The sequence below is a fragment of the Haliotis rubra genome, unplaced genomic scaffold (assembly GCF_003918875.1).
Source record: "Haliotis rubra isolate DU_JTF1 unplaced genomic scaffold, ASM391887v1 Scf19, whole genome shotgun sequence".
Taxonomy (NCBI): domain Eukaryota; kingdom Metazoa; phylum Mollusca; class Gastropoda; order Lepetellida; family Haliotidae; genus Haliotis; species Haliotis rubra.
In genome coordinates this window covers 1,599,518-1,627,495 of record NW_025765891.1, presented here as the reverse complement: position 1 = coordinate 1,627,495, position 27,978 = coordinate 1,599,518, and the positions used below count along the sequence as shown (strand labels likewise).

At 42.9% G+C, this 27,978-nt stretch overlaps 1 pseudogene; it reads left to right on the top strand.

Annotated features, from left to right (window-relative positions):
• Window positions 1-119: 119 nt before the first annotated feature.
• On the top strand, window positions 120-27,398 carry LOC124274354 (annotated as a pseudogene).
• The last annotated feature ends 580 nt before the right edge of the window (window positions 27,399-27,978 follow it).

Sequence of the window (27,978 nt, the reverse complement as noted above, 5' to 3'; positions counted from 1 at the left end):
AAGACCATTATTTGACCCAACCGAATTCGTTGACATGTTGTAATATTTGACAAGTTCATATCTCGCCTGCTGTCGGTTATCGCGAACTCTGATCCTTTGGATAAAACATATTTCAGGAAGTTACGTCACAATGTCTGGAGGCTTTCTGACACCGCAGATGGGCATGCGCAACCCGCTAGGCCGACGAGGAACAAGGTAGGTGCCAGAAACTAGGTGGTCACCTGGTAGTGGTCTGTCGTAAAATTGTTTGTTGTTTTCCATTTCTTCTGATGTTACCATGATGTTTTTGCAGAGTGCTGTATTAGTTGTGGAAATTCGTGTGCTGTTTAGATAGAAAACGAACATTTATTTTCAACTCGAGTATGATATGTGCTGCGTCTGCTTGTACGTTTAGAAATTGTCATTTTATGCCCCAAAGTTAACAAAAATAATCAAAGCACGATTAGTGGGGCAACATTATGTCAAACTGCAACAATGTTCTATGAGTCTGTGCTAAGTAACCTGTGTTTAGACACTAGTCTCTGAAATGAACATATTTTACAAAAACAAACAAGCCCGGTACCTAAATTTACAATCATATAATGTAATGAATGAAAGATTTTTTCTTAGTTTTCAGAACTGTGGTAATCTAGATTTGTCACATAGTCTAGACTTGAATGGGCTTTGTTGATTTTGTTTCAGGATCATTTTTTCTAAATTGCTATACACCCATGTTTGATAGGGCCTAGTAAGAACCGACAAATTAGTTGTTTGATGTCAATATTTGAAGCGGGTATCATGGTCACGTTTTCTGTTTTCGGCTTGTGTTTTAACCATAGTAACATGACGTTTATCTACGGTTCAGTTATGTTATTTGGGGTTCAAATCCAGTTGCCACGTAGGTACTTTCTTTTGTAGTGTAGTATTCTTTATATGGTCGAATAAGGTGAACGTGAACGTTACATTGGAAAATCATGACATTGTATTTACTTACAAACATAAGGAGTGGAAATGTAGAACTGGTTCGTCAACTGTTTTTGTAAGCTATACTTTTCATTTACATGTGGTACATGCCATAGCCTGTACATGTATTCCCATTACATGCGTGTGTTGTACATGGGAGTAAACGTTTCGTAGAAATCTAAACTTAGATATGACAAAATATTTACAGGATAGGTGTTTGTTATCCTAAACACCCCACTGTACTTGAAGTTGAAAACTATCGTAATAATCATAATTGTGTATGTTCACGAGCTCATGTCTTTGACATGATCTTTTTACGTTCCTTGTACATAAGGGGCGGTGGGGTAGCCTCATGGTTAAAGCGTTGGCTCGTCACGCCGAAGACCTGGGTTCGATTCCCCACATGGGCACAATGTGTGAAGCCCATTTCTGGAATATTGCTAAAAGCGGCGTAAAACTAAACTCAGCCAGTCAGTCCTTGTACATAAATACGACTTTGTTAATATAATTGACAAGACAGCGAGCCACCATACCTTCATATTGATGCACTAAAAGACATTGTGTACACTTTTCAAAAAGTAGCTCAGAAAATACGTTTTCTTAATTCAGCTGACGTCTGAATAAATTACGCAATGGTAATACATAAACGTTATCGGCCTTTCCTATTTTGCTTCACTAATGTATAGTTTTAAAGGAGATTACTCTTGAAATATCTGTACTATATGTAGTTTGATGAAATTAAGCTCAACTTCAACAATTACAAAATGTAAGGTACATTTAGCAAGTATTTTACAAATTGAGTGTTGCAAGAGAAAGCAAACGAATGTTGTTTCGCTGTCGACGAAGGCATCACAGTTTACGTCTTATCGGTTCAGCAAAATAAATTATTAGGTTTTCATTCGTTCTGTAAAGTGAGCTTCAGTACTCTGGTCGTAGCCTAAGGGAGGGTAAGCTATTCTTATTTTTAAGCTAATGAAATTGAAACATTTGTTGTCACGTTTCCAACACAAATAACAGGATTTTTGTCCTAAAACGCAGTTGGTTTTCAGAATGAACTGTTTGTTTTCATTAGGTATGATTTTATTCTGAGGGCGCCCTCTTACCGTTTTAAGAGGTGGCATTAACTCATCAAGGATACAGTGACAGGCACCATGCATCATTAATGTGGATCAGGCGAGCGGGTGATCAGCCGATCGTGTATCACAGTGTTCCCCACGGCATTAGCCGTTGCTCATGTAGTCAACCACTGGCTTAAGGATCCTTGATTCGATCATTTGCAGACCCATTCACCGACGGTCTATTGCTAAATACGCGAAAGACCCACATCCATTCATTATTATACCATTGCAGCCCTGCTATCATTGACACTCTGAGAAGTATTCCATCCTCGCAACCGGATCTATCCAAGTTTTTTAAGGGAGAGGAAATCCAGATGGCAGAACAGCCTGGCAGATACAGGAGGTAAGGTTGATCCAAGGTAGAACCAAAGTCGAAATTGTATTAAGGCTTAAGGATGCCAAGTCGTAAACTATTGTGGATGTCCACTGTCTAGCGAAGGCTAACATAAACAGAACCCTCCACACCCATTCCGAATCTCAGTCAAAAGCAGAGTTGACTGTACAGGATAGGATACAGTTCTTCAGAACACAGATTCACAGAAGTTTTCAATGACTTTAGTATTGAAGTACCGTCAGGAAGTAGAGAGAAGTATATTCAAATTTAGGGTAGTTGTACTTGATATTGTACACGCATTCTCACTAATCATATGCATTTGAATGGTTACCCCTGATAAAGGCTAGCTAGATTGGCTTGACATAATTTACAAGATAAAAGCTACTGACGAATCACGGGAGGTTCTTCAGATTGCAGCAGAGAAACAACGAGGTCAGACAATGGCCGGGTGAGTCGCTATCAACACCCGGAAATACATAGTATAATGTGACAGCAGCATGTTCAGTTTCCGGACGTATAGGATTCACACTTTGCTAAGCATCAAATCATGGGTTCAACAGAAAACTATGATGTGGGGTCTAATTTGGTTTAAAGATCTAAGCTTATTGTAAGCATGAATCCCAGGTTTCAGTTTGTCATTTCATCTTGCGGATCCCATACCTGCTACTGACAGGTGTTGTGTACTTGTCAGTTGTCACTGACTCGTTCCATGATTTGCAAAATGGTTGATTGGTACCATGAAAACCATTTTTTATGGTTACTCATGTATCAAGTGCATAAGGTTAGATTAAAGTGACTGTTTGCCTAAAGATGGGTTACCATATGGTTATTTATCCAGTTTTAAATGGATACAATTTCAAATTAAGAATCTACTTTAAGAAAAGTTGTGAATTTTTTTGATCCTTAGCAAAGTGTGAGTAGTATATATTAATATGTTGTGAAGATGTTAGTATCAGTATCTAGAAACAACGTATGCTGTGAAGGTGTTAGTGTCAGTACCTGGAAATACATAGTATGCTGTGAAGGTGTTAGTGTCAGTACCTGGAAATACATAGTATGCTGTAAAGGTGTTAGTGTCAGTACCTGGAAATACATAGTATGCTGTAAAGGTGTTAGTGTCAGTACCTGGAAATACATAGTATGCTGTGAAGGTGTTAGTGTCAGTACCTGGAAATACATAGTATGCTGTGAAGGTGTTAGTGTCAGTACCTGGAAATACATAGTAAAAGGTGTTAGTGTCATACCTGAAAATACATAGTATGCTGTGAAGGTGTTAGTGTCAGTACCTGGAAATACATAGTATGCTGTGAAGGTGTTAGTGTCAGTACCTGGAAATACACAAGGTGTTAGTGTCAGTACCTGGAAATACATAGTATGCTGTGAAGGTGTTAGTGTCAGTACCTGGAAATACATAGTATGCTGTGAAGGTGTTAGTGTCAGTGGACATACCTATGCTGTGAAGTGTCAGTAGTACATAGTGCTGTGAAGGTGTTAGTGTCAGTACCTGGAAATACACAGTATGCTGTGAAGGTGTTAGTGTCAGTACCTGGAAATACACAGTATGCTGTGAAGGTGTTAGTATCAGTACCTGAAAATACACAGTATGCTGTGAAGGTGTTAGTGTCAGTACCTGAAAATACATAGTATGCTGTGAAGGTGTTAGTGTCAGTACCTGAAAATACATGCCGTGAAGGTGTTAGTGTCACAGTAGGTGCTTGCATAGTATGCTGTGAAGGTGGAAGTAGTACCTGGAAATACATAGAATTAGTGTCAGTACCTGGAAATACATAGTATGCTGTAAAGGTGTTAGTGTCAGCACCCTGGAAATACATAGTATGCTGTAAAGGTGTTAGTGTTAGTGCCATCAGTACCTGGAAATACATAGTATGCTGTGAAGGTGTTAGTATCAGTACCTGAAAATACATAGTATGCTGTGAAGGTGTTAGTGTCAGTACCTGAAAATACATAGTATGCTGTGAAGGTGTTAGTGTCAGTACCTGGAAATACATAGTATGCTGTGAAGGTGTTAGTGTCAGTACCTGGAAAATACACAGTATGCTGTGAAGGTGTTAGTGTCAGTACCTGGAAATACATAGTATGCTGTGAAGGTGTTAGTGTCAGTACCTGAAAATACATAGTATGCTGTGAAGGTGTTAGTGTCAGTACCTGAAAATACATAGTAAGCTGTGAAGGTGTTAGTGTCAGTACCTTAAAATACACAGTTTGCTGTAAAGGTGTTAGTGTCAGTACCTGGAAATACACAGTATGCTGTGAAGGTGTTAGTATGAGTAGCTGGACATACATAGTATGCTGTGAAGGTGTTAGTATCAGTACCTGAAAATATATAGTAAGCTGTGAAGGTGTTAGTGTCAGTACCTTAAAATACATAGTATGCTGTAAAGGTGTTAGTGTCAGTACCTGGAAATACACAGTATGCTGTAAAGGTGTTAGTGTCAGTAACTGGGAATACATAGTATGCTGTGAAGGTGTTAGTATGAGTAGCTCGACATACATAGTACGCTGTGAGTGTTAGTATCAGTACCTGAAAATACATAGTATGCTGTGAAGGTGTTAGTGTCAGTACCTGGAAAATACATAGTATGCTGTGAAGGTGTTAGTGTCAGTACCTGGAAATACATAGTATGATGTGAAGGTGTTAGTGTCAGTACCTGGAAATACATAGTATGCTGTGAAGGTGTTAGTGTCAGTACCTGGAAATACATAGTATGCATGTGGTGTTAGTGTCAGTACCTGGAAATACATAGTATGCTGTGAAGGTGTTAGCATCAGTACCTGGAAATACAGCATGAAGGTGTTAGTGTCAGTTAGTATCAGTACCTGGAAATACATAGTATGCTGTGAAAGGTGTTAGTGTCAGTACCTGGAAAGGTACATAGTATATGCTGTGAAGGTGTTAGTGTCAGTACCTGAAGAAGCACCTACATAGTATGCTGTGAAGGTGTTAGTGTCAGTACCCGGAAATACATAGTATGCTGTGAAGGTGTTAGTGTCAGTACCTGGAAATACATAGTATGTATGTGAAGGTGTTAGTGTCAGTATCACACCCGGAAATACATAGTATGCTGGTCAAAAAATACACAGTATGTTGTTAGTGTCAGTACCTGGAATACATAGTATGCTGTGAAGGTGTTAGTATCAGTACCTGGAAATACATAGTATGCTGTGAAGGTGTTAGTACCTGTCAGTACCCGGAAATACATAGTATGCTGTGAAGGTGTTAGTATCAGTACCTGGAAATACATAGTATGCTGTGAAGGTGTTAGTATCAGTACCTGGAAATACATAGTATGCTGTGAAGGTGTTAGTATCAGTACCTGGAAATACATAGTATGCTGTGAAGGTGTTAGTGTCAGTACCTGGAAATACATAGTATGCTGTGAAGGTGTTAGTATCAGTACCTGGAAAAACATAGTATGCTGTGAAGGTGTTAGTATCAGTACCTGGAAATACATAGTATGCTGTGAAGGTGTTAGTGTCAGTACCTGGAAATACATAGTATGCTGTGAAGGTGTTAGTGTCAGTACCTGGAAATACATAGTATGATGTGAAGGTGTTAGTGTCAGTACCTGGAAATACATAGTATGATGTGAAGATGTTAGTGTCAGTACCTGGAAATACATAGTATGATGTGAAGATGTTAGTGTCAGTACCTGGAAATACATAGTATGCTGTGAAGGTGTTAGTGTCAGTACCTGGAAATACATAGTATGCTGTGAAGGTGTTAGTGTCAGTACCTGGAAATACATAGTATGCTGTAAAAGGTGTTAGTGTCAGTACCTGGAAATACACAGTATGTTGTGAAGGTGTAAGTGTCAGTACCTGGAAATACATAGTATGCTGTGAAGATGTTAATATCAGTACCTGGAAATACATAGTATGCTTTGAAGGTGTTAGTATCAGTACCTGGAAAAACATAGTATGCTGCGAAGGTGTTAGTATCAGTACCTGGAAATACATAGTATGCTGTGAAGGTGTTAGTATCATTACCTGGAAATGCATAGTATCACGGTATGCTGTGACAGGCAAATTGATGTGTCTACAATTTTCCAAATGCATAAATAATTAGAAAGTAAACAGGGTGCCATATTAACCGATATATAACAGGCGTTTACTATACTCTTAAACTTTAGCATGTGCATTTCTTCTTTGTTTGATTTTAGTTCAGTGGGTTTGAACCCTGAGTAAAGTCTTCCTGTTCTCCTTATCTAAGGAGCACTGCTTTCCATCTTGACAACAAAAACTGCTGCTGAAATTTTCAAACTGACAACCATTTATCAACAACCACGTGAAATCTGTTTCGTCGAGACACATCACCTCCACCGTAGTGAATGAGGCGAAGGCTTGTAAATATGCGTGTTTGTGTACAGTGTGTATTGTATATACATGCTCCATATAGAAGATAATGGCAGAGACACGAACACGACCTCTAGACACACGAGCACGCACGTACGCACACACGCACACGCTACGACTGTCGTAACTCCTGTACTGTAACTTACGACTGTCGTAACTCCTGTACTGTAACTTACGACAGTCGTAGCGCTGCCATAGCTTTGTGAAACGGGTCATCTGTGTTTTGATCCAGACGCAAGGTCTCCGGCAACAACAGTTGGACCAGCATCCCAATGAATGAGATCAACAATGGAAGAGTTCCTTCCCAGCGGCCTCAAGGGTATGTCTCCACTCTACACTCAATAGACACCACTGGTTGTGTGTGACACCGCTAGTGAAAAATACAACTGTAAAGCACTACTTGCATCTTGGTGTGTAGAGGATGTACTTGCATTTGTTTGTAGAGAAGTTCTACTGTACTTTCATTTTGTTGCTAAGAAGACGTAAGCATTAGTTTGAAGAGAAAATCTACACTATTTGCATTTTGTTGTATAGTGAGTGAGTGAGTTTATTTGTACGCCGCACTCAACTATATTCCAGCTACATGGCGGCAGTCTATAAATAATCGAATCTGGACCAGACAATCCAGTGATGAGTATCAGGAGTTTCGATCTATGCATTTGGGAACCGATGACATGTGTCAACCAAGTCAGATAGCCTGACCACCCGATTCCTTTATAGAAGTTGTAAATTTCTAGCATTGGTCTGTAGAGAATATATACACTACTTGCATTTTCTCGCCAACATGCACGTTGAATATTATAAGGAAGAATATTTGTGCATCAACAGGGGCTACAGCAACCCCATGTTCCACGGTGACGGAGTACAAGCCCCTCCCTTCCCGTCACAGCACAATTCCCCCTTGCCCAGGTGTGTACCGTTCTCAATACAATAACTGAATACGACTGGTTCCCCAACTGTCTGGTTTGAGACTTGGTTGTGTCAGGGTGATTGGATATCATTGTATATGTGCATGAATGTACGAGAGCGTGGGTGAATGTACGCGCGTGTGGGGGTCAATGTACGAGTATGTGAATGTAGGTTGTGTATGAATGTTCGAGAGTGTGGGTGAGTGTACGCGCGTGTGGGGGTCAACGTACGAGCATATGGGTGAATGTACGAGTATTTGAATGTACGAGTATGTGAATGTAGGTTGTGTATGAATGTAAGAATGCGTGAGCGAATATACGAGTGTATGGATGAATGTACATCTTTGTGAGTGAATGTACGAGTGTGTGAATGTACGAGCGTACGGGTGACTGTACGAGTATGTGAATGTAGGTTGTGCATGAATGTAAGAGTGCGTGAGCGAATATACGAGTGTATGAATGAATGTACGTCTTTGTGAGTAAATGCACGAGAGTATGAATGCACGAGTGTGTGGGTGAATGTACGAGTATGTGAATCTAGGTTGTGTATGAATGTTAGAGTGCGTGAGCGAATATACGAGTGTATCGATGAATGTACGTCTTTGTGAGTGAATGTACGAGAGTGTGTGAATGTACGAGTGTATGGGTGAATGCACGAGTATATGAATGTACGAGTATTAGAATGTACGAGAGTGTGTGAATGTAGGAGGGTATGGGTGAATGTAGGAGGGTATGGGTGACTGTAGATTGTGCATGAATGTTAGAGTGCCTGACCGAATATACGAGTGTATGGATGTACGAGTATGTGAATGTACGCGTGTGTGTGAATGTACGCGTGTATGAGTTAACATGAGTAATTGTACGCGTGTGTGAGTGAAGGTACGCATGTGTGAGTGAAGGTACGCGTGTGTGAGTGAAGGTACGCGTGTGTGAGTGAAGGTACGCGTGTGTGAGTGAAGGTACGCGTGTGTGAGTGAAGGTACGCGTGTGTGAGTGAAGGTACGCATGTGTGAATAAATGTGTGAATGTGTGGGTGAATTTACGAGCTTGGGGATGTTTAGTTTAATGTGTGATTCAGTCAAATAGTGGGTCATTTTGTCGGGCTGACTAAGAGGGAGCGTGTGATAGAATCAAATCGTTCAACATCCACTTTCTGGCTGATAGGGGATCACGCGCCTAACGCTCGCTTTGAGTAGTGTAGCACCCTGCAAACCCCGCCCACTTGAGCCGCCCGGAGAAATGTTTGGATCATTCATTTCCAAGCAGGTAACTATTGCGGTTGCTAAGAAGTCCCAGTGTGTCTTATTACTCCTGGGTTGAGTTGTTAGCGAGCTGAGATCTCCCATTTATTTACTGCGGAGTCAGTTAGTGATTGCGGAGACATGGATGTTGTCATGACCTCAGACACAACTACTCGTGATGTAGAAATTTAGAAGAATTCACTTTAACATCACATGCCGATAGGAGTGGTAATTATCTATACACTTGAAATTTAAGCACGCAGATTTGATTTTATAAAAAACACCCCTTAAGCTCTTTATTTTCTTAACAAGTTCGTGTTTGCCATGGTATGCCAGAAGGGTGTATATGGTCATAGGACTTCACCTGTTAACATACACTGACTCATCTCTGGAGGTGCGTGCGGCTAACTACGCCTGGCAGGATGAGTCTTTAATCAACATATGCATATGCCTAATTTACTGCAGTTGTGATTAATTTCACAAAGGCTAATAATTCAATAATTTGCCTTCATTCTGTCGTAAAAATCGTCAGGGCATATGGCACGTTTCGGATTTACTTTTTCTGACCACTTTACGCCCGAATGTGTTTCGGCAGATAATCGAGATAATTATTTTTTGGCTTTGACGTTTTATTTTACAGAGGAGTGTGAACGTGTTTGCCGACATCGCGGTGATGTTTTTCTGTGATTGTGATCTATATTTTGTTTGGCGATGTTTTTCTATGATTGTGATCTATATTTTGTTTGGTGATGTTTTTCTATGATTGTGATCTATATTTTGTTTGGTGATGTTTTTCTATGATTGTGATATATGTTTTTTTTGGTGTTGTTATTTTGTGTCTGACAAAGTCTATTATTTGAACGTAGTCCATCGTCAAGTACTCGTCACTATGACAACGCATCACGACGTGGTAGTTCCCAGCCCTCTTCATCCTACTATCCCCCTCCCAATGACTACCCTCCAGACTACCCACACACGGGACACGCAGCCAACGACATGGAACCAGACTACGATAATTACAAGCCCGAAAGACGGTAACGTATAGCATTTGACTATTCGATGGTCATGGTGAACTCTATAAACCTTTCTACATCAACTTGTTCAGTGATCATTACTGTACCACAACAGGTAATCGTCACCTGGTGGATGGCACAGTGCTGTAGGGTGCTGGTGGATGGCACTGTAATCCTCTGTAACACTGATAGAGGCCAAGAGTATGGTCCTTATCAGAATCTGATCATTAATGAGGCGATTCCAGGATTCGAACCCATGCTCTGCGGATCCGGAAATGGAAACTTTTGCTAAACGAGTTCCGTGTTACCACATGAGTTGTGACGCGTTATATATTGTTCCTAGGGATATCCCCCATGTAGAGATCGTCCCCCCACCAGACACAGCGAACAGTGGTCGGACATCTCGACGAAGCTCTCCCACCGCCAGGTCAGTACCAGATTATAGCAGCGAATCATCAGCCATCTCACTATTGCACCACCGTGTGGATTTCAGGGCTGAAAGATCCACAGTATGCCACGCATGCCGTATTGTGGATCGACTGGTTAAAATGAGATCCATAACTACCGATGACGTGGGTCGTAAATCGTATTGTCAGCAGATGGTTTGTCAAGACTCTGGTATTAAGAGGATAGTGGTGGTGGCGTAGCCTAGTGGTTAAAGCGTCCGCTCGTCACGCTGAAGACCCGGGGTTCGATTCCCCACATGGGTACAATGTGTGAAGCCTAAAGAAGGTAGTGTTTTGAGAGGAAGGTAGTGTATTAATGGAAGAAGGTGTATTGGTGAAGAAAGTAGTGTATTGATGGAAGATGGTAGTGTACTGATGGAAGGTGGTAGTGTATTGATGGAAGATGGTAGTGTATTGATGGAAGATGGTAGTGTATTGATGGCAGATGGTAGTGTTGCAATAAAGAAAAGAAAGTAGTGTGTTGGTGGTTGATAGAAGTGTACTGATTACGAACCGGGGAGGTAGGGTAGCCTAGTGTCCGCTCGACACGCCGAAGACCCGGGTTCGATTCCCCACCTGGGTACAATGTGTGAAGCCTATTTCAGGTGACCCCCGCCGTGATGTTGCTGGAATATTGCATAAACCGGAGTAACACCATACCGTGCCCATATACCGTGCCCATATACACAAAGAAATCTAGACTACCAGTTTTCAGACTTCCATTCAGAAAGAAGCCACTGCGGCTGAGTTCGTTAGACCGCTGACTTAGTGGTTTGACGATTTGGAGCCTCACCCTGACAGTATGTGTCCTATGCTGGATGGGACTCAACCCCCAAAAGTACTTTAATATAGTCTTGACTGAGAATGATCCAGCTTTGCTGTGTCGGCTGCGTGTTGCTGCGTATACATATGTCACTAACGAACCACATATACAAAAACGAACCCAAATGTCACCAAATTGAGACTCACGAAGAGGCAGGCACCTCCGGGCCCGACATCTGAATGTGGGTAACACCCAAATCAGTGGCGGTATAGGATATGAGCATAGATATAACACTCATACAGAAAACCGATGCATGTGTAACATGTTGTATGTCCGTCCTTCATACACTCACACCAGCCAAAGAACGGAGAAGACGGATCTGGCACATGACGAAATCGATAGCGGAGCCGGGAGTCTCGGCCGGTCCTCGGTTGCAGACGCGTCAAAAAAGGACGAGTAAGTGGTGCTTTTGCATACCTACGTCATATACGTACCGTGTAAAGTAATTTGACAACACTGCTGTGTCCGACTCTGAACCACAAGACATATTTTGATCAGAGGTAATTTAACCCTGGATGTATTTTCACGTAAAATCCAACATTAATTCTTAGACAGAATTGTTGTTAACTGTAAGATATCTATCGCGGGAAAAAGATCTTTCCACCGATATGGGTTAACTTTCTGGACTTGGAGTTAGTTGTGTTTGGAGTCGTAAACCCATTGCCTTAAGACTGAGGGTAAATATGGCAGATTTATGTCAATGACTATGAGTATCATCCTTACCAAGGCTATAACAGTAAACATTGTTTTGCATACAAGCCATTTCTCATTGCTTCATTTTCAGGAACGAGGCGTTGCTAGGAGACAGATGGGATATATTCAGGGACCGGCCCCTCACTACTGGGGATTCCTGTTTGAAAGGCCTTGGGACTAAGGCCATCAAGGTCAGCAAGGTGCTCGTGGTGATATTGCTGGTGATAGGGGTGATGGGATGTGCAGTCCTCAGCAAGCTCAATTTCTTCTTCATCTCCACGCAAATTGGCAAACTTCGAATCCCCACGGTCAAGGTACCACAGTTATCACTGATCATTCTGAGATATATCTCTTTGTTCTTGTTGACTCCACGGTAAAGTATCGGGTACCTATGTAACGCCATTTCACCGTTCGTTTCACTGGCGTTGAAGTTAGGTCTTTCTGTTGCCGCTTGTTATCATATTAATGTATGGGTAGGATAGCCCAGCTTTAACTCGCATCACGTCGAGGACCGGGTTCGATTTCCCCCACAAGGGTACAATGTACGGGTCCACTCCAGCTGACACCCGAAGTGATGTCGCTTGAATAAATACACATTGGCTATGCCTTTTCATTGCAACCGATATAGCATTATTTACGTAGATGTTGAAAAGCTTTTAGACTGTGGACCTAATACTCTTCCATAACATAGGAACCGGTGAAGATCCCGGTCAGAATTGATCTCCAACAACCCATGCTTGTCGTAAGAGGCGACTAACGGAATAGGGTGGTCAGGGTCGCTGACTTGGTTGACACATGTCATCGTAGCCCATTTAAGTAGATCGATGCTCATGCTGTTGATCACTGGATTGTCTTGTCCAGACTCGATTATTTACAGACCGCCACCCAACCAGCCATAACAGAGGAAATGGTTACATGGATGTGAAGTATGGTTCCTTTAAGCCAAACACCTCAAACAAGTGCCCGTACGTTCTCACTGTTGTTTCCGTGCAGGAGACATTGCTGCTGAACCACTACGCATGGTTGTTGATGATCTGCCTCAGTCTGCCGGATGTCCTGAAGATCTTTCAGACCTCCTGGAGGATCATGTTTGGCACGAAGGAGACGTCAGACACACCTGTATTCGTATTTGTAAGTGTCATACTATCATGGCTCGCATAAAGTCACATTCAAGCAATAAAGTCACATTCAAGCAACCGATTTATGTGTCGACATTGTTAATATATTCGATTATGTTGTAAGTTGGCCATATTTCATATTTATTCCTAATTTGTCTTCAGATTTGTGTGACGGAGGTTCTTCATGGTACTGCTTTGTATGGATTAGCATTTAAAGTGTTTCCCTTCCTCACCATATCGGAATCTTTAACCATCACCATGGCAACAGGGATATTGCCAGCCCTTACAGGGACTGTGGTGTCAGGGAAGAACAAGGAGTGGTTTCGGTTTGGAATGCGTTTGGTGGCTCTTGTCCTACAGTGCGGAGCAGCAGGTCTGTGCTCCATGTATATTATCTTTTCCGAGGTCAAGGTCGAGGGTGTGAAGGTGAAGGACACAGATGTTTTGGAACTGCGTATATGGGGGGTTGCTGGTCTAGTAATGCTGTCAATGAGGTGGTTGAGCAATTATTTCCCTGAACAGATTGGGAGCATCAAACTTGATCTTGAGAGACGAACGAAAGGAAGTAACAAGGCGTGTTTGATGTCGTCCATACTTCGTATTATTATTGCTGGGGCATTGCTGAAGTCATACTTGGTGCCTGAATTGACTGACCCTATACCAGCAATGTATGTATCACCCAAGACGATCAAAATACCACAGACTCCTGTAACAACAACTACAACAGCAACAACAATAACTACAACAGCAAAGTACAACAACAACCGTGCCAACATCAATGAGTCAATCAACGAATGTATTCAGCGTTACAACTGCTTCATTAACATCTAAAATGTCAGCAGCACCTACCGTACCAACATACACCAAATCCAGCACGTCATCCCCTACCAGCAATGTGACGTCATCAAAACCGATCCCCAAAGGTGCAGGTCCACATGCGATCAAGAAAGATCCCAGTCACAAGTCTATACTGATGACCCCGGTGCTGGAGTCGTTCTTCATCCACATCGGCACCACGTGGCTTTGTTTCTACTTCGCTATCACCGCGTGTAAGTTGTGCCTCCAGAGAATCGCCTTCTCCCTCCCACTCACCCTCGCGTCCCCAGTCCTCTTTCTGATTCTCCAGTTCGTGCCGGATATCGCCACCATTTTCTTCCTGGGAGGGGATCACAGGATCAAGGTGGACATCGCAGATATGGACATGAATTACGGTCTCTTGGTAGGAGCGTTCATTCTGGGCTGGGTCTCCCAGGTTATGATGTGTGTTCATGTATGGACAGTGACCCCGGTCAAGAGGCTTGCCTTCACTCCGCAGTAAGTATGGTCTCTATAAAGAATTAGTATGCTTAGGTTTCTGCAATTTTAAACTCCGTCTATAACGCCCAATACTCCATGTTATGATTCATCGCCAGTACCCAATGCTCGTCGTAGTTTCAACAAAATTGAGAATCGTTTCCCGAAGTTCCAACATGTACTGATGTAATGATGAAATATCATTATTAGTTTATCCTTGAAACACAGATATGATGTAATTTGTGTAAGGTCAATTTGGGAAACTGGGGCCTATTTGCAATGTGTCAATTTCTTACATAGGTCAGCGCATTTTGTTTCGTCTTCGTGCAAGGTACATATGTCATAGTCAATGCATAACACATGCATAGTCCATGCATACATCCATAGGATCTCCTGTTGAGCTGGGCTGTGCTGATACGTCATATTGTGTGCATTTGTTGAAATAACCAAAACAAGGTACCCTTAATGAACACGTTCGTTGTCATGTGCCACAAAACAACATGTGACCAGTAATCAGTCAGATCAACTGTCAAAATGAGAGTACTTATCCGTCAACAAAATCACGGAAACAAATGCTTTGTCAAAACAAAAGCTCAGAACATCGTACTTGCAGCGATCACAGCCTGACATCGTGATCTCATGCTGCTAAGTGGCTGCCAAGGCAACATTGTCCCACTCAATAGTAAGAACCTTACCAAGTTCCTGTAGTAATGCCGAAAGTAAATGGTGTCGCAAGAGGGCTATCTGCAGCTCCTTCAACATGTGTATTATAGGGTGAGGTTTGGTGATCGGACTGGCCAGTCCATGCGGACAATGGTCACCAGCTCTGAGCAGGCCTTGTAACGATGATGAGTGAGTGAGTGAGTTTGGTTTTATGCCGCGTTTAGCAATATTCCAGCAATATCCCGACACTAGAAATGGGCTTCTTCACATTGAACCAATGTGAGGAATCGAAACCGGGTCTTCGGCGTGACGAGCGAACGCTTTGACCACTAGTTTACCCCACCGCCCCTGTAACAATGATGCATACGCAGGTAAGGATGACGTCCAGTCCTACTGCACCAGCATACAACCTCGTGTACACAGCCGTGTTCCACTATGAAATCCTGAAATGGTCCTCCTTGTCTACACAACCGTTGGTCACGACGATATGTTAAACCGTGAAGATCCGGGTTAGACTTGGTCTTCAGTAACCCATGCTTGTCGTAAGAGGCGACTAACTGGATCAGTTGACACATATGCTGTGAGTGAGGCCTTAAATGACAGTGAGTGAGTGAGTTTAGTTGTACACCGCACTCAACAATATTCCATATAGAAGGCATCAGACTAGCCGTTAAGACGTTTACGCCTTGTCTGCACAGAAATGATAAAGGAAGCCACTGGCGTTCCGCAGGTCATTTCTGAGTGTGAATCACACGTTACAGTTAGGAAGGACAAACCTGAAGGCCTCCTGCCAGCTACTGGGTAGCTGATTTAAATGTCTAGTATCCACGCTCCGCTGATAACACTTTGAGGGAAACCAATGACGTTGAACGTTGTGTTGACCCGGTTTCAAGCATACATTTTGGTCGTCAAACGACGTCTTTCACGCTCAGTGGGTATTATTGGGTTCAGTCATTTCAAATCGCTGGAGCAAATATTGTGTCTTCTGATAATAATGTGCAACCAATCTGTCACAATAAATCCAAACAAAGGCTTCCAAGCACCTCGTGCCCATGACATCATGCCTCTGTCCGTTCATAAAAAGCGGAGGTACCATAGAAGCTATCCAATCATTATGTTCCCCGATATTTCAATCTACATAAACCCAATAATCATCTGGTCTAGACTAGATTAGACACACCCAACTGGAATACTGTCTATATTGTTTCTGTCACCAAGCAGATTGTACGACGACCCCGACACCTGCTAGTCATCATTATATGATGTCATTTCTTTGTCATACGCACTCATCGCATATTTGTCTTCTGATTTACTCGAGCAATGTTTGTGTATGAGATAGGAAGGGACAATACTTGTGACAACCATTTTTCATATGTTTTCATTCACTTAACTGTTTCCTTCAGTGACCAATGTCTACTGTACTGCTTGCCTAATTATCTGGGGCACTTAATATTTTATATAATACTGGCGAGTTTATGCTTGTTCATGTTGTTTCCTGAATTGAAACAGTAAATGTAATAAAATAATCCTTGTTTACAATAACCTTCACTGCATTACTATGAAGCGTACTCTTTCGCGAACACCCGGTGTCACCATTGATTTTCAGTGATCTAGTCGTATAATTCTCACCTATACACCTAATGGTATTCTTTCGGTAAGCGAGACTGGTTATTCTCTGGTATTGACCGAGCAATGGCAACAAGCTCCTGTATAGCCTTGTGGTACAGTTCCTTGGTTACCAGTCCACGTGTGTTGCAGGTTGTTTATACTGCCCCACTACTGCAGCCCCGTCGTCGACCTCGCCCTGCTCCACAGTCGCCGGCAACTGAAGGACGTGGTCGACACACCAGACTCCCAGAGTCACCCTATGATCTATATTTGTGCGACGATGTGGCACGAGAATGAGCAGGAGATGATGCAGATCCTGACGTCGCTGTTCAGGTAGGGTGCGATAGTGTATACAGCTGAGCCGACCCAAAGGTCCTGAAGTCCTGTTATCGTGCTTTGTATGGGTCCCTTCCATAGAGATTCTGCAGTATCAGATTTGCGATAGACGGCACTCTTTGGTCGCTTTACGGAGCGCCAAGTTCGTCATTTGTCATCCGCTTAGCAGGTTTTAACACTTTCCTCTATAATATCTGCCCCGAAATGCACTTAGAACTACGTGGACGTGTAACAACCTTGCGTCATTTTAACAATCGAGATCTTAGCACTATACAAAGGCCCCACCCTCACCCCACCCCCAATGAACGGGAATTCCAATTCCCCTGAGTAAGCCATGTTGGTCATAGAAAGATCGGGTGGTGGGCCGACTTGGATCGTTGTTCACGATATATGTTGGTCATAGAAAGATCGGGTGGTGGGCCGACTTGGATCGTTGTTCAATATATCAATCAGTGGAATGTCGTACGTATGTGTGATACTAAACTTATGAAGATACTCGCCGCCATGATGGTTCCCCTCTGTGTTTAGGTTAGACGCGGACCAGTGCGCCAAGAGGATTGCAAAGGACAAACTGAATGCGGATGTGGATTACTACGAGTTTGAAGGTCAGTAGTGGGTGAGTGAGTATGGTTTTACGCCGCTTTTAGCAATATTTCAGCAATATCACGGCGGGGGCTTCACACATTGTTCCCATGTGAGGAATCGAACCCGGGTCTTCAGCGAGCGAACGTTTCAACCTCTAGGCTACCCCACCGACCCTGATTTTCCAATTGCATCTTTCTGCATACTGCACCGCCTTCCTTATCTAGAGAGAAGCGGAAGTTCGGTAGTTCGAACCCTGACGACGTTTTATCGACGCCAAACGATGGTACTTGTTGTTACCCTGGCTGCTGCTCGGCGTGAAGGGCATAAAAAAGGGACTGATCGGCTTGCAGTCTTTGTGATGTGTCTCAATGGGAGATCCATGTTAAACTGTGTATGTAAGTGAGTGAGTTTAATTTTACGCCGCGATCAGCAATATTCCAGCTATATGGCGGCGGTCTGTAAATGATCGAGTCTGGACCAGACAATCCAGTGATCAACAACATGAGCATCGATCTGCGCCATTGGGAACCGATGATATGTCTCAACCAAGTCAGCGAGCCTGACCACCCGACCCCTTTACGACAGGCATGGGTTACGGAAGGCCAATATTCTAACCCGGACCTTCACCGGTCAAACTGTGTACGTGTGAATGTAAAGTATATTTTGTTCACGAATGAATTTTTGATTGATAGTATGGATTTGTTTGTTGTCTTACCCCGCACCCAGCAATATTCCAGCTATATGGCAGCGGTCTGTAAATAATCGGGACTGGACCAGGGCCCCGTTCCTCAAAGCGATCGTAGCGCTACGACAGTCGTAAGTCTATGTTAAAGTATGGGAGTTACGACTGTCGTAGCGCTACGATCGCTCTGAAGAACGGGTCCCAGACCAGACAATCCAGTGATCAGCATCATGAGTATCGATCTACGCAACTGGAATACGATGACATGTGTTTGTCAGTATGTGTGATAATGTATCTCTCACTATGTGAGTTGATTAGGATAGGTAGTTTTTCCACAACTGTTTCCACTGATTAATGATCACATCCTAATGAAAATGTAACCGACTTCGCGCAGTGCATATCCTGTTTGATGACGCCTTGTGTGATGAGATGGTGGAGGACGGACCGGAGAAGAAGAAGAAGAAAACAGGAAGACGAGCACCAAATGACTTTGTTCTTCTCCTCAACAGACTCCTGGACGAAGCAGCAAGGTAAGGAAAGCATGATGACACGACAGGATGTTGATAGGGGGCGTTACAGCGTTACAGTGAGGACATTAGGCATGCTGTCGTGTTGCCACTTAAGTTAAAATACTTTAATCTTGTATGATAAATCAGGGAAAGGAGAGTGTGTGAGTGAGTCTGGTTTGTTGACGCAGTTAACAATATTCCCTCAATATCACGATGGCGGACGCCAAAAATAGGCTTCACTTGCTACATGTGTGAGGAATCGAATCGGGGCGTTTGGTGTGAAGGGCAAGGACTACCTCGCCGGCCCTTGGTATTTTGTGAATGTCCGAGAATGTTGAAGACATATATACGTTCATGCATGAGTTGATATACAGTTTGTAGAAGCGTGTCTGACCTGACTGTGTAATGAACAATTACGTGAATGAGTGAGTTTAGTGTTACGGCACATTCAGCAATATTAGAGCTATGTGGCGGCGGTCTGTAAAAAAATCGAGTCCGGACCAGACAATCCAGTGTTCAACATCATGAGAATCGATGTGTGCAATTGGGAACCGATGCCATGTGTCAACCAAGTCAGCAAGTCTGACCACCCGATCCCGTTAGTCGCCTCTTTTGACAAGCATGGGTAACTGAAGATCAATTCTAGCCCGGATCTTCACGGGTGAACAATTACGATGTCCATACAGTGGGTACTCTATGAACCTTAAACATCTCAACACATGTATCCCGGGTTTGACCTGGTTCAAATCGATCTTGGTCCGTAGCCTTTAGAGATATATGAATAGTGACACCAGATTGCCATCTGAAGACGCCGCTGTTTTTTTTTCCCATAAGGTTATTCTCTGGATTGTCTGTCCATATTCGATTTATTACAGCCAGCTTCATATACCCGCTATATGGCAAAATGAGGCGTTTAACTTGAAACACACGGTCGCTTCTCGGTATAAGTCTGACAGTCTGAAAAGTCCACCTTGACAGTTCAATCGGACTTATACATATGCAAGCGTTTCAAAGCCACAGGACGGGGACACAAAAAAACATTATTTACTTTGATTTTGTGGATGTAAAGGTGAACCTTGATGTAGTTGTGGAGGCAGATGTTGCAACAATGAGTGTCGTTACAGGTGATGTACATGTACAACAACGTCATCTGTATGTGATAATGGAAGCTTGAAGTACCCACTTCAGCGTTACTCACAACGTTATCTGTATGTGATAATGGAAGCTTGAAGTACCAACTTCAGCATTACTCACAACGTGATCTGTATGTGATAATGGCAGTTTGAAAAACCCACTTCAGCGTTACTGAATACATCCGCGTGGCCGTTACAAAGGAAAATAAGATAACCCAAGCCGATTAAACACTATCTGCTAGAACGACAAGAACATATTTGTCCCTGATTGTGTCGTGTCCTTCAAATATCAAATTAGGAGGTGATAAATATCGACAGTGTTACATAACATCCTCATAACAATCGTCTCTGAAGAAGGATTTCACATCCCATTCGTAACAGCTATTGCTGAGTATGGGATTCGAACGAAATAATTAGACATTAAAGCCTTTTACCCTGAAGGTCCGTGTTTTAAATATTCTGGCCTCATCCTTACTGTAATATGAATACCGTAATCTTCCGATAAAACGACCTGCAACATATCTGTTGAATAACTTTGTGTCGGTTGATGTTCAGCATCAGCAAGAAATAGACGTTGATATCAAATATCATATCGATTCACCCAATGTCTTTATATCAGGACTTGACAGTGCATCATCGTTATAAGTATTTCTATATGGGAGATAGATTTATGTGACGATCCACAAGAATTATGAATATAGTAGAGCAGATATTCAATAGATATTAACGCAAACGGATAATATGTCTGAGTTTTGGTGCCACCGCCGTGATATCCCTGGCAAAATTGCAAAACGTACAGTAAATCTCCAATAAGAGGCCAATGAATTAATTTGCAAATTCTATGTTTACATATAGGTGAGCTACAAGACAATTATACACAAATATACTTGTTCTGTGTCCATCACACCCGATTCATTAGTTGCCCCTTTCAGCGAGTACCTCAACCGGCCTGTAAAGTTGAAGAAGGCGGTGAAGTGCAAGACGCCCTATGGTGCTCGGATAGAATGGATCTTCCCAGGGCAAAACAAGTTCATTGTCCACCTCAAAGACAAAGACAAGATCAGACACCGGAAGAGATGGTCACAGGTAACTCAGATTTGATCCTATCATCCACATCACTGCCTTGGATTCAGGAGTGAGTGAGGACTTATACATATGCAAGCGTTTCAAAGCCACATGACGGGGACACAAGAAAAGATTATTTACTTTGATCTGTGGATATAAAGGGGAATCTTGATGTAGTTGTGGAGGCAGATGTTGCAACAATGAGTGTCGTTACAGGTGATGTACATGTACTACCTCCTGGGCTTCAAGCTGACGGAGAGTCACGCCAAGACCATCAATCTGAATGAGGTGTCCTCGACTGGGGACTTCCTCCATGCCCTGCCAGACAACATGGCCCAAACTGTAAGTCGACACCCCTTATTCCCTGCCCGGCAACATGGCCCAAACTGTAAGTCGACACCCCTTATTCCCTTCCCGGCAACATGGTCCAAACTGTAAGTCGACACCACCTCTTCCCTGCCCGGCAACATGGCCCAAACTGTAAGTCGACACCCATTATTCCCTGCCAGACAAAAGGTCCAAACAAGTCGACACCCCCGAGAATGTTTCCGTCACTTTTCCCAAGGTAATATTAATAGTCTGCATTACGTGTCTCTGCTTGACATGATGATGTTGAAATTAAGGTGTCTCTTCGTGTGAGTGTAATATTCTCCGTACGTACATTGTCTCCTCGCGCGAGGGTAATATTCTCCGTACGTTGTCTCCTCGTGTGAGGGTAATATTCTCAGTACGGTATCTTCTCGTGTCAGTGTACTGCTCTCCGTCTGCACAGGCTAACAGCACCTTCTTGCTGGCCCTGGATGGCGATGTCGACTTCGAACCCGAGGCTGTCCATCTCCTGGTTGACCGGATGAAGAAGAACCCGGATGTAGCTGCAGCCTGTGGGAGAATTAAACCAAAAGGGTCAGGTGCGAATGACAATCATTTTAATAGATATTTACAAAACGGTCGATAGTCTCGCTTGATTCTTTTCTTTGTTTAAATACCGGACCATGGCGTAGCCTTGTGGTGTAAGTGTTCGTTCGTCACGTCGACAGCCTGGGTATCGATTTCCAACATGGGTACAAATACTACAATATGTGGAGAGTATATCTGGTTTCGCCATGATAATGCGGAAATATTGCCAACAGCGACAAAACTCAAACTCACTCCCTCCTTGGAGATCCGAATGAAACAGGAATCAGGTAACGATACTTAAAGTGGAAATTTTCCAGAAATATCCTCCGTCATGACCGGTACAACAATATGTCAGCCTGATCTCACAACCGACCATGTGGTGAGCGCTTTATCCTGAAGTTCGCTGCTCTAAACCCTGAAGATACGGGTTAGAATTTATCTTCAATAACCCATGGTTGTCTACGAGACGACTAACGGGATTGCGTGGTCAGGTTCGCTGACTTGGATGACATATGTCATCGAATCCCAATTGCGTAGATCGATGCGCATGCTGCTGATTACTGGATTGTCTGGTCAAGAATCGGTTATTTACAGACCGCCGCTATATAGTTGGCGTAAAACTAAACTCACTCACTCGCTCGCTCGCTGCACTAACTTGCATCGGTGAGACACACCAGAAACCTATGTGTAACGGTCGACGGGGTGGCTGGAGAGGTATTTACTACGACAATATGGGTATGTGGATCACTCTCTTCCAGCCACGGCAACACAACAGTTTTAACTAGTAAATGATTTCACAAGTCAAAAAAGTTACCAACAGCAAAATTTATTATAAACAATAGCAAACTTCTAACAGTAAAGACAATATGCAATCACGCCGCCCAAAGCGTTACTCTACAAGTTATAAGGTCCAGTACAATTATATATAGTTACAACAGTAGAAAGATTTTACATGCGCTTCATTGAGTAGAGTGCCTCCGGCAAGCCGGGTGTAAACTTACAGGTTATTCATGGTTTTCTTCCCTACGATGGAGATGCAACCATCCAACTCTCAGTGATTCGTCTATCTCTTTCAACCGTTAATCGAAGAATCCCTCGTCTCCGTTATTTCTATTGTGACGTAAAATCCTAGATACGAAACCTTCTAAAACACCTCGCTATAACGTCACAACATGGCGGCGCCCATGTCGAGACGTAGCTTACCTGAGGCAGCACAAGTCAACACCAAAGTCGCTACATACATTACGCCACATCAGGTAGACTGATGGAACGAGGTGAAGAGAAGGCTTGGATCTGTTTTACATACTAATTCCAACGGTATGAGCTCTCGTAATCTAAAGATCACGGTAAACTATATGTTGCAGTGCACTGGCACGGAACAACACTACATGGACAGTGTAACTGATACCGCGGGAATTAGTATACCCAAAATACGTCATAAGTAGTAAAGATATCTATATAGGGTAATTATTATTGATTACCCTGTACATTACACTATGGTTGTGGGTTCGAACGCCCTGATTGTGTTTCTAGGTTTTAGCACCATACCCGTGCTCCGTGATTTCATCAAAGAGGTTAAGATCTGAGACCGGCATCACTTCGGGCTTTCCTCACACACATTAAGTTGACAGGCCGTCATATATCGGGATCATTTCAAAATGTTCTCCGTTAAACCCCACTCACTTACTCACTCACTCGACCGTGGGTTGAATCCATCTCAACTATCCACTCCTTAGTACTTTCATTACTTTGTTTTGGAATCAGTTTCTAATCTCAAATAATGATCCACTTTCACTCAGGTCCAGTGGTGTGGTACCAGAAGTTCGAGTACGCCATTGGTCACTGGCTCCAGAAGTCTGCGGAGCACGTGTTCGGGTGTGTGCTGTGCAGTCCAGGCTGTTTTAGCCTGTTCCGAGCCCGCTGTGTCATGGACGACAACGTCATGAAGACGTACACCAAGAAGCCCGTGACGGCCAGACACCATCTCCAGTATGACCAGGGTATGTTGAGCTACCGTCACGTGCAATAGGAACACCTTTCCAGATCAGTCGAGTTCGTGTCCATGTATTCAGGCTCCACCTAATTACCTCCAAGAAGGCAGAGTTATAGGTCTTCTAGAAGAAATGTGTAGATTTGTAAGGGAGTATATATAAGCTTATAGAAGTTTGAAAAAAAAATTCCAAATTATTTGTCTTCCCAAAATGAACACGAAAGGAAACTGGACGTAATCATTGATTTTTAAGGCTTTTACGCTGTTTGCAACGCCAATATTTTCTGACTGACTGACTGACTGACTGACTGAGTTTGGTTTTACGCCGCTTTTAGCAATATTCCAGGTACATCACGGCGGGGAACACCAGAAATTGGCTTCACACATTGTACCCATGTGGGGATTCGAACCCGGGTCTTCGGCGTGACGAGCCAACGCTTTAACCACTAAGCTACCCCACCGCCCCACCAATATTCTGAAATGTGATAAGTCGACATATAGCGTTCTGGTGTGTTATGTATGTGTGTATGTTCATAGGCAACTCGCTACAATCTTGTAAAGCTTTGGTTTGTTTATTAAAAACACTTTGACGTTATATATGAGTTCAGAGTGATTCATCTGCTGTTTGGGAAGGGGGTAGCTTAGATAGTGAACAGGCTTGAATTCGCATAGCTACAACGTGTGATTTTTCTTTCGCTGACTGCAGAGTAGTCCGTAAGAACTCACTCATCCATGACTAAACGTATCCGAGATAGCACCAGTTACGTGTTTTGTTTCAGGGGAGGACCGATGGCTGTGCACCCTATTGCTCCAGCAGGGTTACAGAGTGGAGTACTGTGCTGCCAGCGAAGCCCTCACCTTTGCGCCTGAGGGGTTCAAGGAGTTCTTCAACCAGAGACGCCGGTGGCTTCCCTCAACCATGGCCAACGTCCTGGACCTCCTGCAGAGCCGCGGCACCACTGTCATGAAGAACAAGAACATCTCCAATCTGTACATCTTCTACCAAACAGTGCTCTTCGCGTCTTCTATACTTGGACCTGCAACTGTTCTCCTCGCCATCGAGTCCTCTGTGGAGGCTGTGTTCACCATCCCAAGCTGGGCTGCCTACTTGTGTTGCTACGGACCCAACATCCTATTTTCCTACGCCTGTCTTCGGTTCAAGGCCGACACTCAGCTGAACATAGCTATTGTTCTGAGTACTTTATTCGCTTTGGTGATGATGGCAGTAATGGTTGGAACTGTGGTGAACGTTGTCCAAGAAGGATGGCTCACTCCCAATGCCTTCTTCATATATGTGTTGATTGGTTCGTTCGTCCTCCCAGGTATAATGCATCCACACGAGTTCACTGATCTTATCTGGGGTGTGCTGTATTTTCTGTGTATTCCAGCTGGTTACCTGTTTCTTATTATATACAGCATTTGCAACCTCAACGTCATCTCTTGGGGAACCCGAGAGGTGAAGTCCATCAACGAGCAGCAAGACGAACATACAGTGAAGAATGAGACTGGGGACCAGGCTGTGGTGTATCTCGGAGAAGCCGCAAAACACCTCCGAAACCAGATTGCACAAGATGGCGAAGACAGCGGATGCTGTAGCTGCTTCACGGCATTGTTTCGACGCATGCGCAGTCAGCTGACAGTCAACGCCACGCTTCTGTTCATCCTTGAGGCTCTAACACGGATGGAACGAGGAAGTACGGATTCTATTGAAGCAAGGGAACAAGCCAAACCAAAAATATCACGTCAAAGAAAGATTTCAAGGAACAATCAGATTATTACAATTACAGAAACGATGTCCGTTGCTTCCAACGACGCAGATCCTACGTCAGACTGGATCCTGACTGACGACTACATCGAAGGTGAACTGACGACTCTGGACAAGAAAGAAGGCCAGTTCTGGACAAAGTTCATCCCTAAATACCTCGAACCGATCGACAAGAACCCCGCTGCGGAAGCTAAAATCAAAGATGACATGTTAGAACTGAGGAACAACTCAGCTTTTGCGTTTTTCTTCCTGAACGTACTTTGGCTGGTAATAATGACAGCTCTCCAACAGGTGAAACAGGAACTCAACATCGTCATCCACCAGGAACATGGCCCGCCGATCACAGTCCAACCTCTGGGGATGCTCTTCTTGGCTATCTTCGCTCTTCTCCTCGTGATGCAGATGATGGCGATGATGAAGCATCGTTACGGAACCTTTCTCCATGTTCTCGCATTCACCAATCTGAGATCAAAGAACCAGGAACGAGATAAGGTGGACGCTGCTTCCTACCTCCAGAACCCACATAGCATGCCTGAGGCGCCGGATGTTGTAATACAAGACTCACATGGCCAAGAAGATGATGAATTCCAAGCTGATTATTCCGATGAGGAAGAAACTCCATCCCCAGTCCAGATATCTTCAGACGATTCCTACAGACATACTCGTCGTGCTGGAAATCCGCCAGCTCGGGAGGATTCTTTTATGCTGCGGAGATATATTCAAAATCCCCCCGGTTCACGTCCGCCTGTTCGGTACAGGCGTGACATACACGTGTCACGTGATCAGCGGGAGGTCGTGGATTATCAAAGTACATTTAACCGCATGTACAGCACGATACGACAGGCTTCCAGGGGGAGACAACCGGCTTCAAACGTGTTTCCTAATCACGGAACAATTTACGAGTATTGATATTGCATCGTATTAATACGGCGCCGTTTTCTCAATATTCCAAAACGATGGAATGAAAATGTGCAATCTTGTACATACTATATAATCTTTATTTATGATTTCATTTTTTAAAGGAGCATGATACACTATTGCAGGTTACCTTCCAGTGGGGAAAAGGGTATGTGTGCACTCAAAGAGGATTTTTGTATGGAATCCACGTACCGCCTTTACACTGCTCCACAGACATTAAAAATTCCCTGAAGTGCACGTGAAACATATTTGCCCTGTGATCAGGGATATACATAGCCAATGAAGATCCTGACAGTAGCGTACCTGCCATTAGGCACTGTAGGCACGCGCCTACACTTAATTTTTTCGGCAATTTATTTTACATGTTGTACGTTATGGATTTATCTCCCTTTCTATGAAAGGGGGATAACTCCCATGCTACATTGATGCCGACATGGCGTGACATCAGCACCAAGCGAGAGATCGTTTAGTACAATGAGGAGGATCAAGAGGTAACATACCCCAAAACCACCCAAGAAGTCTCGCACTTCCAGTTGTGCCTACACTTCATTTCTTTCCTGGGTACGCCCTTGCCTGACATTCACTCACTCTTTGGAATTGGTACAAAATGTGCTGCAATACATGAACAACTGCAATGCTTATCGTGTACTTATGAAGCAGTTTACAACAGTATCCTCTACGGTTATGTGAGCTTATTAACGATGACATAATTCATGATGAATTGCTGGGAATGGATGAAAAAAGGAAAAAGTCTGAATTTGTGTGCGTATTTCTTGTGGTCTCATCATTAACACAATATGCACCTTGGTTGAAAAAAGGAATGTTTTGACTCAATATGATGCATTATTTTCGGTTTATTATATTGTCGTAATATTTTGTACCTGTTCAATGCCACTGGGTTCAATTACTTTGAAATGTAATTAATTAAATTACAATAACTTTGATTTTCCTCAATTACAATTACAAATACAATTACACCTTAAATTAAAATGTAATTAATTAAATTACAATTACATTACCAATGTAATTAATTACAATTACAAATTACTTTGTTAAAAAAAAAAAAACAAAAACAAATATATTTCTGTATTCCTTTAATCAACAAGATATCGATGTTGGTAAACAGTGGTCACTAAATCCAATTCATATTTTTGTCATCAAAAAGTGAAATGCAAAGTTAGATTTTATCTACAATGTACACTATTTGATCAAATTTGTATTTTGCATATTTCTTTGGGCTTATTATCAAATACACACCTCTATCATCTCTTGTTGCAAAAAACACTTTGTCCACCACTGTTACCTTAGGTGTACTGTATCATGACATCATTACAGGCCTACATTACAATATATAATCAGCCGGTCTCTCTATCTGACATAATCCACATTAACATACTAAAGGATTTGTCAACTTGGATTTATGGCTTATTACCTTTCATGATTATAAAAAAAGGACTACAGTTCAGTAAGATTTTGATTATCATATCCTATGAGAAATAAACAAAGAGGCCATTTTGATAGGAA